General features: G+C 46.8%; 1 long non-coding RNA gene and 1 other non-coding gene across 4 annotated transcripts; one reads left to right on the top strand and one right to left on the bottom strand.

Moving 5' to 3' along the window:
- Nucleotides 1-716: 716 nt before the first annotated feature.
- On the top strand, nt 717-7455 carry LOC140688731 (uncharacterized). Of its 3 annotated transcripts, none has more exons than XR_012063496.1 (4): nt 717-973; nt 4328-4464; nt 5411-5491; nt 5767-7455. It is a non-coding gene; the product is annotated as an uncharacterized lncRNA (long non-coding RNA). The 3 variants fall into 3 exon arrangements; XR_012063495.1 differs by lacking the exon at nt 717-973 and adding an exon at nt 2669-3587; XR_012063494.1 differs by lacking the exon at nt 717-973 and having other exon boundaries at nt 4175-4464.
- An 11764-nt stretch (nt 7456-19219) lies between these two features.
- Nucleotides 19220-19350, bottom strand: LOC116285282 (small nucleolar RNA U109). Its single transcript, XR_004194946.1, has one exon. It is a non-coding gene; the product is annotated as a small nucleolar RNA U109 (small nucleolar RNA).
- Between the last annotated feature and the right edge of the window lie 670 nt (nt 19351-20020).

Below are 20020 nucleotides of genomic sequence, written 5' to 3'. Positions count from 1 at the left end.
TTTCTTTGTGTCCTCTCCCTTTCCTTGTTGACTGCAGTCATGTGATATTCCAGCTATCCGCTTAGCCTGTCCCCTCCCTGTCACACCGGGGAACCAGCACCAGAACCCTGGCGAGTGAGATAGTGGGGCATTGTTTCCGGAGTGTGTTTACCGAGTGGACTGGGAAGAGGGTGAAAGAGGGGAAAAAACGCATCTCTGTTACCCTTACAGCCGCGTGTTGACACCCCACAGATGGCATCACAGAGATTAGCCGTGGCCCTGCTGAAGGGCTCCGGGGGGGGGGGGGTTAATCCCCAGAGGCTTCATAGAGAAGGAGCCTCAAAGCCCAGTCAAGGATTCAGAGCAAACTTCGCTGCTGACACGAGAACCCCGGAGACCCCCACCGTCCCGCCCCCTCAGTCCCCTCCTCCTCACAGGCTCACTGGGGGCTCAGCCTGGCAGCTGGCTGGGGGCTGTCAGGGCTGCTGGCTCAGAGCCTCTTGCCAGGCCCTTCTTTCCCTCCCCAAGCCCTCTTCCCTTGGCCACATTTCCTCGAAACCACTTTCTAGGTCTTGGTTACCTCCCCGACTCTTCTGAGAAACTGGTTGCCAGATTGACCAGCCCAGAACCTCTAAGCCTGTGCACCAAGGAAAAAGTCCGGGACTGTTGTTCATCTGGGAGGGGAAGGACCCTGGCCTGGGAAGTAGGGACCTTGGGGCCATGTCTCAGCCCAGCGTCTCTCCAGCAGCCAGGTCACATTCCCTCTGTCCCCACGTCGGCAGCAGAGATCAAAGGGAACAGCACAGATGAGGGGAAATTTTGAACCAATGGAGTTTTATGGGAGTGGCACATAATGACCATTGTTTCTGCCCTTGCTCCTGGCATCGCGTTAGGGCTTCCTGGCACCCGCAGTGAACTACGTTATTTGGAACTTGTTCACTTGGCAAACTCCTCTTTGTCTGGAAGCTAAACTGAACGCTCCAACAGGCCAGTGGTGAGTTGTGCCGGGTCGTGGTGTGATGAAATGGGCATGCGATCTAGGACCTGAGCCAAGAATTCTCCCTCCATATCCAACTCCTAGGAGCTCCATGGCCTCAGGCAACCTCCTCGATTTCTTAGAGCCTTTGTGATTCACCTGATAAAAGGGCTCATTATGCCTGCCCTGTCTGCCTCCTGGGTCTCATGAGGGTCAAGCTAGATTAAAAGGGTAAACTAGATGCTCAAGTATTGTATAAATGTTGCGAAAACCTTTCTGACTTGATTCCACAGCACATGTCCACCCATCAGGCCTGGTGTGGACTTGGAGGCACAGATGAGATCCTGAAATGTTTCCTGAATCTTCTGAGAGAATCAGGGCACAAGAGAAAGACGCCAGGGATATGGGTAGTTGTCACCATTACGGTGGTGGTGGTGGTTGTTTGAAGATATTGCAGATCAGAGAGAGAAAGGAGGGAAGGGATGTACTTGGAGTTGCAGAAAAGGAAGGGAACATTAGTAAGAAGTCTCTGGAGGGATGGCAGGAGCCAGAAGGAAGGAGCAAGTCAGGGCCCACAGTGCAGAGCCTAGAAGGAGGTGTGTGAGACAGGCTGGGTCTGCAGGAGGGGGTGTAGGAGGCAATCAGGAGGGGGTGCAGGAGGGGTCTGCAGGGGGTGGTGCAGGAGTGGATGTATAGGGGGTGCAGGAGGGGGCACAGTCTGGGGTTGCAGGAGGGGCTGCAGGCGGGAGTGTAGGAAGGGGCACAGGAGGGCCAGGAGAAGATGAGGCAGCACATGTGGCAAGTGAAATTGGCTCCCCCACCTGCCATGCTGGCAGAACCCCAACTTTTCTCATGTGTCAGAAGGGCCGTCCCCCCACCCATGAACCATGGATGAACCGTGATTGGTTTAGAATCTTATTCTATACCAGTGATTGGCTTATTAGTGTGACCCAGTCCTGGCCAACAGAATCTGGGAGATAGTCTACTGGAAATCCTGGGAAAGAGTTTCATCTCCTTGATTTAAAAAGTAAGAGAGAAATGAGGGAGGCTCTTCCCTCCTCCCCATCAACATTCACCAGAGCCTGTGCCCACCCACCCGACATTAAGTATCTGAGCTGGACAACTGGCTCACGTTTCTAATCAGCTCCTCCACTGCCCACACCTTCCGTGACTGGTTGGTGTGAGAGGCTGGAAGGCCAGAGTGTGGGAGAGACACTAACCCAGGGCCTGGACATTGTTAAGCTGCTGAATCTAGGAATTCCCTCCAGGCTTCTTGATGTGTGAGATGGGAAACAGTTTAAGCCTCTTGTAACCTAGCATCCCACTGACGAGAACCCGGGATGAATAACATGGATAATACGTGCCACTGAAGGGATTGTTAGAGTTTGCATGGCACTTTTATATACACTTTATGCTATTTGATGGTCACAAAAGGCAAAAGGATAAAGGACCTTTTCCTCTTTTTAAAAATACATGAGGATTCTGAGCTGACTTCTTCAGACCTGATCAAATGCACAATGACTTCATGATAAGGAATTTTCCATAAAGGCAATTTCAGAATGCCATCGAGACTTTGAATAACTTACGTCGTAATCAGGATTTGCACTAACTCATTAGAAGCAGGACTGCCTACCTTTCCTTCTCGAGTTGTAAAATCCTTGTCAGGTAGAGTAAATATTCTGAAACTCACCCAGAACTTTTTGTTATTCTGGAGTGTGGGGTTATTAAGTGATTCCAAACCTACATAGTAAGACTGGAAAGTGAACACTTGAGCCAAATGCTCAGTTTTCTATTATGTTGCTTCACATGAATTTTGTATTTTTAAAAGTTTTTTTTGGCATTTTTTCCTTTTTTTTTTGTATTAAGTAATCAATATGGATTATCTTTCTGGTTTAAAAAATAAATCAGTATTGCCACTAAAAAAAAAAAATACATGAGGAAACTGAGGCCAGGGAGGGAAAATGACCCCCAAAGTCACACAGCTAACTGGCAGTAGGTCTGATAGCACAAGGCAGGGCTTCTGACTCTTGACCCAGTAGACTTTCCATTCCACCTGCGAGAGACGAAAATCAGAGCCAGTCACCAGGAGATGCAGATGCCTCCAGACACTAAAACGGAAGGTCAGATATCTCCTTATTCTCACCTCCGAGAAGAGTCCAGGGGAGAATAAAGGAGAATCTGATCATCAACTCTTGATCAGCCACTGGGTCAGGGAACTGAGCCCAGGGTGGAAACCGATAGTGCTGGTGTGGGGATGTGGACAAAGAAGGTGGCATGTTCCGCCACCACTCCCTTCCTTCCATTTTTTTCTTTCCATCAACAAACATGCACCAAGTGCTTCCCATGGACTAAGCACTGTGCTGGGCCTGCGACAGTGAACAGAGCGGACAAGGTCTCCTGGAGCTCATCCTCTAGTCAGGAGAAATAGAAGACAACTCAGTGAAGGACAGCTGGTCCTCCTTATTCTCAGTTCCACATTTGCAAGCTCACCTACTTGCAGGAACTTATTTGCAGCCCCAAGATCAATACCTCCAGCACTCCCAGGGTCCTCCGGGGACAGGGCAGAGCAATGAAAACTGAGTCGCCGGATGTGCATGTTTGGGTGGAACCCTCTTGTTTCAGCTCTCATACTGTAAGTACAAGGGTCCTTTGGGGGCCCACGTTTGTTTTTTTCATTCTTGTGCTTTCTGTTGGTGATTTCGTTGTTTAAACTGGTCCCAAGCACAGTGCTGAAGCTGACTGTCCAGTATTTGCAAGGGCAAGAAGGCTGTGAAATGCCCCACAGACAAAACGAGTGTTACGTAAGCTTCCCTCAGGCACCAGTGCTGTCAGCTGGGCATTCAGTGTTAATGAATCGACAGAATATTTTAAACAAGGTGTCCCTAAACAGAAACACACATAGAACATGGTTTGGTCTTGATGAAAATGCTGTGGCCAGAGGCTTGTAGGTCCTTGAACCTGTGTTTCCCCGATGGCTCAATATTTGCTAATTCATTGTTCATGGCAACTTTACAAAACATGAAGACTATCATTTTATTTATGATGAGTGCCAGGAGGAAGATCAAACAGGGAGTTGATGAGTATGTGAATGGGAAGGGGGTTGATCAAGGGAGACGTCTCCAGGAGGTGAGATCTGCAGATGAGAAGCAGGCAGCCAGCTCAGAGACCTGAGCCGAGCATCCCAGGGGCACCGGCCTTGGGTGGGAAAGCTGTGGGCAGGGCTGGGCAGGGCTGGGCAGACTGGTGCCTGTGCAGTGGGTGGGCCTATGAGAGGAGGCCAGAGGGAGGGCCCCCGAGGACCACACAAGCACTTAGCCTGAAGCCATTGGATGGTTTTAAGCATAGCAATGAAATTGATTTCTGGATTTTCAGAGCTGCCTGGCTGCTGTGTGAAGAATGGATCAAAGAGATCAAGATGGAAGCAGGCTCAGCTGGTGGGTGACTACAAGGTCCAGGCTTGAGATTAATATGGCCCCCACCACGGTTGTGACACTGGAGACAGATTTGGGGTATGTTTTGGAGAAAGAGTGAAACTGGATAGGCTGATGAATTGAATGTAGAAAGTGAAAAAGGAATTAAGATGACACCTATGTTTGGAGGCTGAAGCAAGTATAGGAATTGGGGTGCCAATTGCCCAGATGGGGATGACTGGGGCAGGAAGATGACAACATGTAAAGTTTTGAGTACCTACTGGCTATTAAACAGGACCTGTCACATGATTGGAAACACGAATCTGCAGCTCAGCAGTGTTGGAGAGGTAAATTCGGACATGAGGGGACTGGATGAGCTCACCCTGGGCTGGTAGGGGCTGGGAACTCCTGCAGGATCCAGACAGAAAGGGGTTGTGACAGGGAAAGCCATGGCCTGAGGACAGGGCCCATGGAAGTGAGGCTAAAGGCTGAGGGAGCTGAGGGTTTAGTTGGTGGTAGAGATAAAAGGCAGACCTGAAACATTCAGATGCTCCAGGCTTGGAGACGGGAGGCACCGCCTGCAGCCCCACTCTGTTGTAGCCAGCAGGACCAAGCTTCCTGGTGAGTAATCAGATCTAATGCCAGCCTGGCGCCCACAGCAGTGCCTTGCCCTCTCCCACCTGCTAGTAAGCACCTGAGCTGGATAATAGCTGGTTCACATTTCCAACCAGCTCATTTCCCTGATGTCAAAGATGTAGCTCTTGGGGGCTGGGCATTCAGTGGAGCGACCAAAGGCAAGACTGGCCTGGACAGGGGATTAGAGAACCTTGGGGTTTCCAGAGCCGGTCATCATCTTAGATAATAGTGGGGCAGTGGGAGGGAGCGGAGATGGAAGGAGGAGGAAGGACACACTGGCAGCGCGAGGCTCTGGTGACAGCTGTGTTGTGCCCGATAAATAAATCAGGAAGGGGTGATCCCGTGGCCTGAGGCAGTGTGGTGAGGCAGTTCACGCACAGGCTCTGAAACCTGACCCCTTGCCATTCAGATTTTAGCTCTACCCTCACTCCCTGCCTGGATCAGTCTCTCCATCTGCAGAAGAGCCCCGAGCACAGTGTCCTCATTGTTGGTAAGAACTCCGTTTAACTTCCAGCACTGAACTCAGTGATGATTTCCAAGCTGCAGGTCACTCCTGCACGGATGACAGAGAGGTGGCTGTGGCTGGATTAAGGCTGTGGAGGGGGCAACAATATAACAAACAGATCTGGGCAGCGCTCAGAACCGGGCAAAAGAACTCTGAGTTCAGTAGGATTCTGTGCAATCACTGCTTATTGTAATGATATTCTCGACCCCATATGCTGCGTATGTTTCACACTTTTCATCTTATGTATTTGTCTCCCACAGCTGCTGTGACAAATTACCACCAACCGAATGGCTTAAAACAACAGACATTGATTCTCTCACAGTTCAGGAGGCCTGAAATCTGAAAATCAAGATGTCTTCCGGGTTGGTTCCTTCTGAGGGCCTTGAGGAAGACTACATCCCATTGCTCTCTCTTGGCTCCTAGTGGCTTCCCTTGGTGCTGGGCATCCTTTGGCTTGTAGATGTGCCTCTTCAGTCTCTGCTTCCACCTTCACATGGCCTTTTCCTCTGTGTCTCTCTATGCCCTCTCCTCTCCTCAAGGACACCGGACTGGATTTAGCGCCCACCCTAAATGCAGGATCGTTTCATCTCAAGATCCTTAATCAATTATATCTGCAAATACTGGTTTTTCACAAAAGTTTTATAATTTTAATTTTTTTGAGGGGGAGGTAATTAAGTTTATTTATTAATTTTTTAAAAAATGGAGATACTAGGGGCTAAACCCTGGACTTTGTGCTTACTAAGCATGCGTTCTACCACTAAGCTATGCCCTACCCCCCTTGCAAGTACTCTTTTGAAATAAAATCACATTCTGAGGCTCTCTGTAAACATGGATTTTGAGGAAACAATATTCAGTCCAATACAACTGGCCCTCACAAGCTTCCTTGGAGCAAGAGGGACAGGTACGATTGTTCCCTTTTTATGAATTGGGAACACGGTCTAGAGAGAAGGGACCCAGCCTATGGTCATGTAACTAGTGGGTAGGAATAGATCCCAGATTTAAATTCCTGCCCCAGTGCTCTTTCCCCACCCAAGTTTTATTCTCTTTAGATAAGCGCCTTGTGTGTATATGTGTGAGAGACAGACAGTGAGGGCAAGAAGGAGCTTTTGTCTTGTCCGTCCAGCTTTCCTCCTCCATCTGGCAAATTGACTTTGGCCTTTTCTTATCATGTGATTCCATGGAGACAATCACTCGGCAGGACACGCCACCCCACCCCCAGCACAGGGGTTCACCGGGGGCCCAACCTGACCCAACCTGAACACCACAGCACCACCGCTGACTGCCCTTGACTGACTGATCCAGAGATGGACGTGTGATCCAAACCGAGCAAAACAGAGCCTCTTCTTAGCTACTTAGATCCTCAAGGCCTGAGAGCACAAGTCTCATTTTATTCTACTGGTTAAGCTGGGAAAGGAAGCCTGGAGCTGCTGGTGGCCACGAGGGACGATCCAGACACAAAGTGTGCAGATGAGACAGGATGGAAGGGGGCAGGGCACAGCCATTCAAGGAATGCTACAGCAATTAACATCAAAATGGTGAAAGATTCAACCCCCAGTAGGCCTTGAGGCTCAAGATGCTGAGAGATTTAACTTCTGACAGATCTTGAGCTTCATTATATGCTCATTGTAATACATTAACATGGTGAATAACACGCTCACAGGCACCATGGCAGTCCCAAGGCTAGCCACAAAAGGTCAAAGAGTGGGAAATGGGCAACTTCCTGGGAATCCCAGCCCCTTCCCCTTAGACTGGTCCTTCCACTTATTAGCATATGAAGCCACCAAGCCCATAAAAACCAGCAGCAGGGCGCCTCGTGTCTAGCCCTCTCTCTCCCTCTTCAGAGACGGCCCGCATTCTGTCCATGGAATGTGTACCTACGTTTAATCTGAGCACCCAACCCCGACACCTTGTGGCCTTTCTCTTGCCTTTCAATGTATCTCTCTGAATAAATCTACCTTCACTCAACTGTGGCTCGCTCTTGAATTCTTTGCTGCGCAAATCCAAGGACCCACGTTTGGCGGGACATGTCCCAGGGGCTCAACCGAAGCCTGGGACACAGTCCTTCTCATACCCCAGATCCGTTTTCCTGCATCACAGAGGGAGACCCGGTGACACTGGGGGGCCTTGTCGCAGCTGTCCCCATGGCTTGGTGGGTGGAGCCAATGTATTGTCCCTCTTACCTAAATAGGTTCACACTTGTTTTCTGTCACTGGCAACCACAACAGTCTGAATTATCATCTTGGCACAAAAACAGATGTCAGCTCACTTGGGCAATAAGAAGTTCAGTAAACAAATTTAGAAGTCATATTTGGTTTTCAATTTAATGGCCAACAGCCAGCAAGGGACTGAATCCTGCCGCCACCCATGTGAGGGAGATCAAACATGGCTCAGGTCCCAGCTGAAACCTGATTACAGCTGGGTGCTGATTACAGCTGGATGAGACTTCCTGAAACAGAGGGCCAAGCCCAGCTGGACCCAGATTCCTGACACACAGACACTCTGAGATAACGCATGTGTGATATTTTAAGCCACTAATGGTTGGGGTGATTTGTTACAAAGCATTTCCTGTACACACACACACTCAATGCAGATTTCAGTTCCATATCATGCATGGCAAGACAAGATAGAGTGTTCTGTCAACTGAAGAAAAACACACACCTGAAAGTTGTGTGGTTAAGTTTTATTCAGTAATCTTCCTGAGACTATAGCCTCTCAGATAGCTCTGATGAACTGCTTCCAAGAGGTAAGGGAGGAGCCAGGATTTATAGGAGTTTTTTTGCTAGAAAAAAAAAAAACATAGTCAAACATCAAAAAATTACTGCTGATGGGAAGGTGCAAAAATCTGAGGTCATTGAAATTATTCCTTTGATATGCATCTTAACTATCTAGGGCCAGTAGCCAAAGCACAGAATACTTCCTGTTTTTCTCCAACCTGAATTCCCCTCGGGTACAGCCTCGGTGGGTGGCTGAGGTGGTGACTAAGGCTTGATCCTTGTAGAACCTTTTTTTTTTAAAAAACACGTGTCAAGATGGCAGCTTTAATCATGTGGGCCAAGGCCCCTCAGGCAACATTCTTTGTTTACCGGAATGGCAGGCAACCCTCCCAGTCCACAGTTCTAGAAAGAGAGAAAGCAAAAAGAAGAGCTAGACGGGTAGAGAAAAAGGATGTGGGCATTGGAAGTGGGTGAGGAAAACACCGTTGTTTCAGACAGCTTCACTAAGGCCTTTGAACATTTTCTTTTTTCAGTTATGGGTATGTTTATATTTGCCTATCTTAGTGGTAGGAAGTGAAGTTCATTTATCCATTTGTCTTCTCATTGATCAACAAACATTTACCCAGTGTCTATAGTATGTTGGACCATGGGTGCAGCTAGGGTACGAAATGAAAACCAGGCGCAGGCTCCTGAGGAATCCACAGAGTCTGTGCCCACAGAGCATATGGTCAGAGCCAGATGGAACACAGTTACGATGCAGGGAATGACTGCTGTGCCCGGGTTGTGTACGATGGAAGCAGAGAGAACCAGGTCTAACCTGGCCTGGGCTGGGGCCCAGAAACCTCCCTGGAAGAGTGGATGTCTTGATTTAAGTTAGCAGAGCCCTTGCAAGGACAGACCTGGGCCTGAACTAAAGCAGTGCCATAGAATGAAAAGGAATAACTAATGGGGAAGGGGGTCCAGAGAGAACTTGGACCCAAGAGTCCCTCACATTTCTAGCTCATGCACCTGGCAAGATGAGGATGCCATTAACTGAAATAAGGAAGAAAAGAACAGTTTTATGGTCAAAAGGATTTTTTTCCCCAAATATTAGAATTTGACGTATAAAGTAACTGATATAACATTTTCCAAAGATTCTCCTTAGCTTTTAGGATAACATTTAAACTCTGTTGTTCAGTACATATGGCTCTCCAAATTCTTTTTTCTCCAGGTTTATTTCTTGCCACACATCAAAGTTCACCCTTAGATCCAGTTTTATAAAATTACTAGTAATTCCCACATTCCATGGCTGTTGTATAGTTTTGCATATGTGATTCTTTATGCCTAGATAATTGTCGATTGTGAACATCTGTTGTTTTTGTGTTCTCAGTATTCCTTCCTTTGGCTTCTCGCCCCTATCTTAATCCGTGTGGTCCTGATGGAGCTGCCTATCACAGCATTTTGCTCCCTGGCCCCAGGGACGGACAGGAGACCCAGGCCTCATCAAGCACAGTATCTACCCCTCAGTGATTGGTCCAGGACTGGCACATGACCCTATCTGGGCCAATCAGAGCCGTTCTCTGGACTTTTATATATGGGTGTTGGGGATGGTTCTCTTTTTCCTGTGGGGCCAACAAACTGAAGTGATGTAAGCCTGGAACTTCCTGCAGCCATGCTCCTTCTGCCCCCTGAAACATAGAGGAAGCTTAACTGGTTAGGAGAGGATGAGTCCAACACAGAGGGAGAAACAACAGAGATGAGTGCAAGAAGAGCAGATCTGAAAGCTTTGTGAGGGTCTGAGGCCACTTCACCCAGTCATCCCAGTTATGTAGTTCCCTGGTTTGCTTAAATTAGTCCTGTCACTTAAACCTGTAAGAGTCCTGTAGCCAAAATTCCAATTTCTTCTATCCACTTCATACACATCAGTTCCAACCTAATTCTTCCAGAAAGCCTTCTCTGACCAATTGCTCCTCCCCTCCCAGTCTGACGCATTTCCCTTGGGTTCTCATAACATTCTGGGCAGATTTCAGTGACATCCCTTCATAATTAGATCCATTAAGGGCTGGTTGACATCTCTGTTTACCATCAAATCATAAGCTCCATGAGCCTCATTGTACTCACTTTATAGCTCAACGTCTGGCACAGAGAAGGTATTTAAAAAGCTTTTGATGAATGAATACCAAGTTCAGCTGAATGAATAACAAGGTTCTGCCTATGGAACCTTCAGGTGCCCGGGGGCATTGTGGGTATACAAATCATGGAGGGGTGGGTCTCTGCATCCATGGGCCAGGTGGACACCAGTGGACTGTGGGCAGCAGAGGATATAGCGCCCTAAGTCTCTTGCCAGTGGCTGGTCCCAGAAGGGAAGGAGAGTAGTAGGATGGTGACTGGAGGGGCAAAGGGAGGGTTATTTTAGGATTCCAAAGTCCCAGGTGTGTTTATCTGTTGTGGGTATGGAGCCACTGGGGAGAGAAGGGTGAGATTCAGGAGAAACAAGACATGGGACAAGGGGAGGGGGTGGGGCTGGAGCACCGGTGGAAGAACACGAAACAAGCATGTTTGATGGCAGAGACGGGCAGGGAATAGGGTGTCCATGCCCGAGTGACCTCAGTCAGCAGCCCCACAGGCCAGTGAGTGGGGGCTGGGTGAAACAGAGCCTCTGTCTTTTCCCTAAGGTTCCCAGAGCCTTCAGCTTCCTTTTCCCTCATCACCCTCCACCCTCCAGCAAGCTTAAAGCTACTGCTGAGCTTCAGCAGCCATATCATGTCACTGGCCTCCCGCTGGGTCGAGACCCCCACCCCCCCACCGAGTGCTGGCCAGAGTTCAGGGTAAACCTCGCATTGTCTCCCGTGTTGTTGCTACCCGAACTAGGAGATCAGGTTCCCCCAGCAGAGTGTTCACCGACTTTGTCCCGGACCATGTGATCCTGTCAAGCGAGGAGTAAGGATGTAAATTATTGAGGAAACCTCAGGTTCTCAACAACTCCCTGGCGACTCAGATATGCCAGGAAACCTGAGCGGACCAGCCCGCGGGGCGCTGCAGCTGGGACTGAACCACATCACGTCCCAGGCCTGCCTGCCCCTGAGCCTGCAGTGATGGAGACCCCAAGTCTGGTGGCTCACCGGGGCCTCGACAGCCGGGATTTCTCCAGATCTGTAGGGGAGAGAGCACAACAGGAAACTAATGAACTGAAGTGGGTTTGGAGGACCATGGAGCAGGAGGGGGCAAGTGAGCCTGCAACGAGAGGGGGTCAGGAGAGTCTCGGGGGAACCAGCCAGATCCAGAGGGATAAAGGCAGAAGCGTTGTTGAGAGTGCTTTCAAATCCTTTCTTTTAATCTTCTGCTCAATACACATTCATCTGCTGTCCTCTTTAGGAAAAGAAGGGCAGGGGAGAGGACAGCCTCTCATTTCTTCGGGATGATTTGGGTTAGTGTTTCCTCACGTATGTTCCTAAGAACAATAAATAGTTGAGAGAGCCTGAGATCAAATAGTTACTGAGATCAAACGCATTCAGAAAATATGCGTAAACAAAGCAAACAGTTTTCTTTTTTTCATTTTTTTATTGAACAGTAGATGACTTACAATGTTAGTCTCAGGTTACAGCAAAGTGATTCAGTTATACATACACATGCATGTAAATTTTCTTTTCAGATTCTTTTCTATTATATGTTATTATAAGAAATTGAATATAGTTCCCTGTGCTATAGAGTAGGTCCTTGTTGTCTATCTATTTGATTTATAGTAATGTGTGTCTGTTAATCCCCAACCCCTAATTTATCCTTCCCCACTTGTTTTCTACATCCGTGAGTCTGTTTTGGGGCAAACAGATTTCTTTACGACAATATTTTTATCAGAGCCTTTGAAGTCTTAATATGCTCTGTGAATCTCCGTGAGTGGAATATAGCCAACAATATCTCCCAAAGTTATTTGAACTGTAAATCCCGTATGTTTGCACGGAACTGGTAAGCTTGATTAAAACCTTCCTGGGGAAACCCGAGATTGGGGACAGGAGATCTAAGGAGTCACTGTGACAATGGTAAAAGGCAGAAAGGATTCATAAACTCATGGGCAGACAGTGTGGCAAGGAGATGCACCGTCTAACTCATCCTATCCAGGAGGACTTCCTGGAGGATGTGAGACCTCAGGAACAATTGAGGGAAAGAAGGACCATTTGATGGGACTGAATCTTAATGTGTATCACGTGAAAGCAAACATGTTACTAGGGGAGCATGACCATGCAGTAAAATGCGATGGACTCAAGTTTCTGTTGGAATGTGCTTTGAAGAAAGGATAAGGAGGAAGGAAGAAGCCCAGGAAGCACCCAGCCTGGTAAAAGCAGGCATAGCACCTGCCTGCTGGGAGCACCTGGCCTGATGGAGGGAAATACGGAATGATGGCTTCCGAGATCCTGGACATGAGGCAGCTAAAGTCAATGATGCCCAAGAGATGCGAAGCAAACCAAGCAAGCTCTACAATTGCCCATTTACTGCCTTGAGAGAATTTCTAAGCCATGGTGGAGGGAAGAGAAACTGAAGCAGAGCCCAGCAGATTTTGTGAGTGAAAAGAAGGAGCTGGGATTCCGGGGGAGACCCAGGATGCTACAGTACACACAAGAGAATCCCCAAGAGGTGACAGCTATGTGGAGAAAGAGCCCTGGAAATCTTTAAGTTCTCAGCAGAGCACTGATGAGCAGACATATGTGGGACAACTACCCACAGCTGGAGAAAGAACCACCCAAAAGGATGAAGAATACCCAGCGCTCACACAGGGCTGGCAATACTCCTATTCCTACCAGTCAGACTGGAAACATTCACAGGTTATGGGGAAATGACTCAGAAGGAGCTTCTTCAGTAGTGGCGAGTAATTAGCCCTAGACTAAATACTGCTTTCATCTCACCTAACAAGCCTTAAAGGCCTGAAAGGATAAAACTGCTGAATCCTGGAACAAGTTCAAGAATATTTATACGAATACGAAAATATCTAGCACCTGATGAAGTAACATTCCCAATATCTGGCATCCAGTGAAAAAATGACCAGGCATGCAAAGAAACAAGAAAATGCAGCCCATAATAAGGAGAAAAAAGAATCATTGAGACTGACCCAGAACCTACAACCAGGGTGATCAACTTTCCTAGTTTGCCTGGAACTATCCTCGTTTTAGCACTGCAGGCGGTCAGTCCTAGGAAACCCCTCAGTCTCCAGAAAAGTGGGACAGTTTGTCACCCTACCTGCAGCTAACATCACACTCAGTAGTGAAAGACTGAATACCTTCCCCCTAAGATCAGGTGCACATCAGAATGTCCAATTTAACCACTTTAACCACTTTAACCAACATTGTATTGAAGATTCCAGCCAATTCAAAAGGTAAGGGAAAGAAATCTGTATCAGAAAGGAAGAAGTAGAATTGTGTTTATTCTCAGATGATACAATCATCTATGAAGAAGATCTGCTTGACTCTACAAAAAAGCCACTAGAAAAAGTGAGTCTAGTAAGATTGCAAGATACAGGTCAACATCCACAAATTGATTGGATTTCTACATGCTAGCAATGAACAATCAGAATGGAAATTGAAATAACAATACCCTTTTCAATAGCATCACGAAATATGAAACGGGGGTAAACGTGGCAATCAATGAGAAAGATCTGTATGTTGAAAACTACAGAACACTGCTGAGATAAATTAAAGATTTAAATAAATGGAGAGATATACTTTGGTTATAGTTTGGAAGACTCAATATTGTTAAGATGTTGATTCTCCCCAATAGATTCAACACAATCTTCCCAAAATCCCAATAGTCTTTTCTTATAGAAATTGACCATCTGATTCTAAAATGTATATGGAAATACAAAAGACCTAAAATAGCCAAAATGACTTTGAAAAAGTACGAAGTTGGAGGACTAACACTACTTGATTGCAAGACTCATTACAAAGCTGTAGTAACCAAACAGATCCACACACAGATCCATGTAGTGAATTGATTTGTGTCCCTCCTCCCTACAAATCATGTCTACGTGGAACTTGTGAATGTGATCTTATTTGGAAAAAGTGTCTGTGCAGATGTAATTCAGTTAAAGATCTTAAAATGAAATCATCCTGGATTAAGGATAGGCCCTAAATCCAATGACAGGTATCTTTATAAGAAGAGGGGAAGACACAGAGATACCTGGGGAGGCCAGGTAAAGACAGACATAGAGATTGGAGTTACGCTGCCACAAACCAAGTAATGTCTGGAGCCACCAGAAGCTGGAAGAGGAAAGAAGGGATTCTCACCTAGAGCTTTCAGAGCAAATGCTGCTTGCCAGCACCTCAGTTTCATACTTCCAGCCACCAGAACTGTGAGAGAATACAGTTCTGTTGTTTTAGGCCACCAAGTTTGTGGTGCTTCGTTAGGCAGTCCTAGGAAAAAAAATACAATACAGAACTGATTTTCTGCAAAAGGCAATTCAGTGGAGCAAAAATAGTCTTTTCAACAAATGGTGCTGGGACAGTTGGATATACATAAGCAAATAAGAAAATTTGGATTAAAAACTTTTAGCATGTATACAAATTAACTCAAAATGGACCATAAACCTAAATGAAAAATGAAATCTATAAAATATGTGGAAGAATAAATAAGAAAATGCCTTTGTGACCTTCTATTAAGCAAAGATTTCTTAGACGTGACACCAAACTGTGATCCATAAAATTAAAAATGGATAAACTAGACTTCTTAAAATCAAAATCTTGTGCTCTTCATAGGACACTGCTAAGGGAATGAAAAGATAAGTCACAGGCGACAGTGCATGTATCTGATGAAAGACTCATGTTTCCATTATATTTTTTTAAAACCCTCAAAATTCAATAATAAACAAGCCAATGGTAGAGATAGACAAAGATTCAAATAGACACTGCACCGAAGAAGATATACAGATGGCAAATGAGCATGAGAAAAGATGCTCAAAATCATTAGTTAGGGAAATGCAAATCAAAACCACAATGTAGAACTACACACTTATTAGAATGTCTGCAGTTAAAGACCTTCAGGACCAAATGCTGGCAAGAACACAGAGCAACTGGAATTCTCATGCACTGCTGGTGGGAACGTAAAATGGTACAACCATTCTGGAAGACAGTGAGATAGTTTCTTAAATAACCATGTACCTATTATATGATCCAACTATTCTACTCCTAGGCATTTACCCAAAAGAAATGGAAGCATGTGTCCACAACAAAGACCTGTACGCAAATGCCCTTCAGCAGTTAGACGGACGAATTGTGGTATGTATACAATGGATTACTACCCAGCTACAAACAGGAACAAGCCAGTGATAAACACAACAATGAATGAGTTGCAAAGTAATTAAGCTTGTGGGTTTGTCACCAGTTGTGGGTTCTGGCCAGCAGAAATCCCACTGAGACGGAATGAATTACTCAAGACTCTGGGGAAAAGTCAAGAGAGCAAGAGGAAGTCGGGAGCCAACTCCACGAGCCTCTCAAATCTCTCATATTTATTGAGTACAGTTGAAGCAGGAATTTAGGGAAGGACAGAGTGGAATCACAATGCGTACAAAGGCTTTGTTTATTGTTGGTGTTTGGCTCAAGGTTAGAAGACCGTTTTTGGTGAATCATAATCATGTTGAGCCTTTCAGCTTATCAGGGCGGAACGTATGAGAATCAGCTGCTTGACAAGATTTTCCTGGACTCAGGCGGCTGTGCCTGCCTTAGGTTGCCCCCTCACGGGGTCTTACCCGTCACTGGCTAACCAGCCTTCTCACCTCTGAGTCTGCAGCTTTCTATGAGTTGTTTGCCATTCCAGCCCAAGGCTGTTTTGGGGATAGAAGACTAACTTCAGGCACGCCCAGCATTTATAGCCGGGGCCTGGGTTATTGCTAAAACCTCAAGGCAGGTACTAAGCACATCTTCTTTAAGGAGACAAGTGGCTGGGATCTGTTACAATTTGTTAACCCAATCATGGGCTCCCACAAAGCTGAGGGAAAAGACTGTGGACCCCCCAAAAAGAAATGAATCTATAGTGACAAAATGCAGGTCAACGGTTGCCTCCGTGAGGGGTTAGTGGGGTGCAGAGGGGAAGGAGGGAGTTTGGGGAGAGGGTGGATATGTTCATTACCTTGTGGTGACAGTTTCATACATCAGACTTATCAAAGTGCACAGTTTAAATAGGTACAGTTTATTGTATGTCAGTTAAACCTTAAACAGGTATAAAACAAGAAAGAGTGCTCCCAGCCTTAGTGCTGCAGCCAGCACGGGCGGGGAGAGGCCCTGAAGGTCCCAGGCAGCCGTCCACACACACACCCTAGACGAGGCCAGGCCAGCAGGCGGTGGTCCCCACTCCTCAGCCCCTCCCTCGGGAGACCACTGTGCTTGCCTGTGGCCGGCCTGAAGGCAAAGTTAAGGGAAATGAGGTCATTAGAGTGCTCAGAGCAAGAGCCCAAGAGAGTTAATACAAATGTCAGAAAACATTTGGTCTGACAGATGCTGTAAAACCCCTCGGAGTAATCTGCTTTCTCCGCTTCATTAGTCTTTGCTGCCCGTCTGCAGCTGGATCTTTCCACAGCACTGGGGGCTTTGCTCAGTCACCGTCCTGCAGTCTTGGAGGGGGAATTGTGGTTGGGGGGAGACCAGGACCCTGACCTCACTGTGGTAGCACCCCAGTATAATTGGGGGCTACACTTCCCAGATTCACAAAGGTGTGATTCTTTTTCCTTTTGAATGCAATTGTTTTTTAAATACAATTACATTTTATATTTTCATAAAGCTTTTTAAATGAATACACTGTTAAAATTTGCTGTGAGAATCTACTCAGCTGGAAGGTGAGATGGTTTGCAACCACATCCCCGGAAAACCCTGTCGAAGGACTTGGGCGTCATTTACCCTGTTAAGAAATTCAGAAAAGTCTCCTGCACTCGACCTAACTGGCTTATGCCAAAACTGAACTCAGCTCACCCTTTTGCTGGGTAAAAGGTTCGGAAACTCCAGCCTGCTGTGTATACATGATCACAAATGTAAAATGATTATAGAGTCTATGTAATTGGAAGGCAGTAACAGCTTTGCTGGGGCCCAGGTGTTCAGGCCAACAAGTTTGGAGGAATTCCTCCGTCTTGTGGGGCAGATTCCCAAAATCCCAGAACAGACTCCCCTCCCTCCACACCTGTACCACGTCTTTCTGTCATCTCTGTCCCCTTTCTCTGAAAAGTCAATCTACTAATCTGTCTCCTTCTTGCCCTGCTCAACATAAAACATTAATAATGATAATAGCCGGGGTGGCAGGGGAGGGTGTAGCTCAGGGGTAGAGCGCGTGCCTAGCATGCACAAGGTCCTGGGTTCAACCCCCAGTACTTCCTCTAAAAATAAAATAAAATAAAAAATTAAAAAATACAGAAAGAAACCTAATTACCTCCCCCAAAATAACAAATTAAACATAATAATGATAATAGCTGACACAAGGGCACTCAGACATGATGTGACATTTGTATGTATTGCCCAGCAGACCCTTACAACAGCCCTATCAGCTGGATAGCACAATGATTCCTATTCTATGAATGAGGAAATGGAGGCAAAAAGAGGTGAGGGGAGAGTACAGAGTTTTCAGCTTTGGGTTTTTGGGGGTTTTTTAGTTTTAAAATTTTACATTTTGGTAAGTTACACATAACATAAAATTTATCATCTTATTTGCTGTACACCTCAAACTAAGAACACAAAATTGTAAATAAAAAAAGAATATCCTTCAATAAAAAAAGAATTTCAGCCATTTCTTCAAGTGTACAGTTCAATACCGTTAAATAATTTGCATTGCTGTGCATTCATCTCCAAAACCCTTCTCTTGCAAAACGAAAACTCCTATCTATTAAACAGCTCCCCAGTTGTCCCTCTGCCCAGCTCCTGGCCCCCACCCTTCCACTTCCTACTTCTGTGGGTCTGACCACGCTAGGTTCCCCACATAAAGTGGATTCATACAGTGCTTGTCCTTTTGTGACTGGTTTGCTTCACTTGACGTAATGTCTGCAAGTTTCATCCACGTTGCAGCACATGACAGAATTTCCCAGAGTTCCAGTTTTTCAAGAAGGAAAGAATTTTGGAGAATGAGTGGTGCTGATTTGCAGAACAATGTGAATGTACTTAATGCCACTGAACTGTACGCCTAAAAATGGTTAAAATGGTAAATTCTAAGTTACGTGTATTTTACCACAATTAAAACAATGACAACAAAAGCAGGGAGGAGGTGTGCCCAAGGGCACACAGTCGGTGGCAGACCCATGCCCAGGCGAGCGGTCGCTGGTGTCCAGATCTTCAGCATTGTGCCCAACTGCCACTCAAACAGAAGTCACCCACATAAAGCCTGAAGCCCAAAGTCCTTCCAGGACATCACACGGATATGTGCACGTTTGTAGATTCTGGTTTGGGGTTGATTGCCGGCAGGAATGGGCAGTCCACACAGGGCTCTCAGATCTGTGCGGAGGGACGTTGTGTGAGGGTGTGTGTGCCAAGGAGGAGTTGGGGTGGGGCCAACAGCAGGAGAGTCACTCACCTCCCTTATCTCTGTGGGGGGGGGGTCCCAGAGGATCAAAGGAGCAAAGGAGCTAGAGGAGGGGCATCTCTCCCCAAGGGGCATCGGGCCCTATTCTGTGAGCAAGGACTAGGGGAAGAGGGTCGCAGGGAAGGAGGAGGGAGAAAAGGACAGAAGCTAAGGGGCCACAGAGACCAACTCGCTCACACCCCTAGTCCTTCTCATGTGTCTTAAACATGACTGTGTCCTGACTTGGGGATCACTTTTTTCCCATAAACACATTTCATTCCCCATTGAGATAAGAAGTAGACTACCACTAAAAAAAGTCAGTCTTTTTCATCCACAGCTTTAAGTGGTTTTTCAATAATCCAGATGACAAAAAGACATACAAATGACGTAATAAAAATCAGAATCATTGGAGAATATACAAATCTGTACGTAAGGTCCACAGGAATTTATGACCTATTTTTCTCTCTCTGATTTGTCTATGGCCTGGGATATCTTTTTGGTTGTTGTTTGTAGGAGAAATATACCACTACTTAACCTCTACTGTAAGGTTGGCAGCCCTGAGAACTCCTTTTTAAATGTAGCATGTTATGGATGTATTCCTGCTTCCAAAGGAAAAAGGACCTGCTCGGCATGTCTTTTGCAGGGGTGTTAGCATTCTCACCCATTTTGTGAGCCCCAGTGGGGAAGCCAGGCAGCACCACAGGGAATGTGCCGGAGGCTTGCTGGTGCAGGGCAGGGGTCGGGATGGGATTGGGAAAGGGGAAGCCCACTGCAGAGGGAAACCTAAGTCGAGAGCAGACCAGAAAGGTGCCACCTGTGCAAACAGGTGAGGCCACCACGTCCCAGTCTTTCCAGGGCCTCATCCTAGCAAGCAAGGGCTCCAAACTGGGCTGTGGCTCCTCCTCTGGAATGGGATGACCCTGATATGTTGGCCCAGGGACTGGATTACCTCCCAGGGAATCCTTGGAAAGAGCTGAAGAAAAGCCCCATTGTGCCTCCATCCTCTGACACGATGTGGGAGCCCCGCCTCAGCTCCACAGAGAAGGCTGGTAGGTCTCTGCCCAGGTGCCCCATGCAGCCAGCCCTGGGAGTCTTAATGCCACAGGGGCCCCTCCAGCCTTACCCAGTCAAACCTTCCTGGGAGAGGAATGGGGTGGGGCAGAAAAATGCACATTCTGGGAATTAGCTCAGAGTGTGCACACATCTCCCTTGGATTTCCTAACTGCCTGGGGCACTGTCCCCAGCAGTGGCAGAGCTGGTTCCAGCACAGAGCTTTACTCCAGCTCTGAACAACCTCCTACTACTG

The sequence above is a fragment of the Vicugna pacos genome, chromosome 23 (genome assembly GCF_048564905.1).
Source record: "Vicugna pacos chromosome 23, VicPac4, whole genome shotgun sequence".
In the NCBI taxonomy this organism is placed as follows: domain Eukaryota; kingdom Metazoa; phylum Chordata; class Mammalia; order Artiodactyla; family Camelidae; genus Vicugna; species Vicugna pacos.
This window is presented reverse-complemented; position numbering and strand designations above follow the sequence as displayed.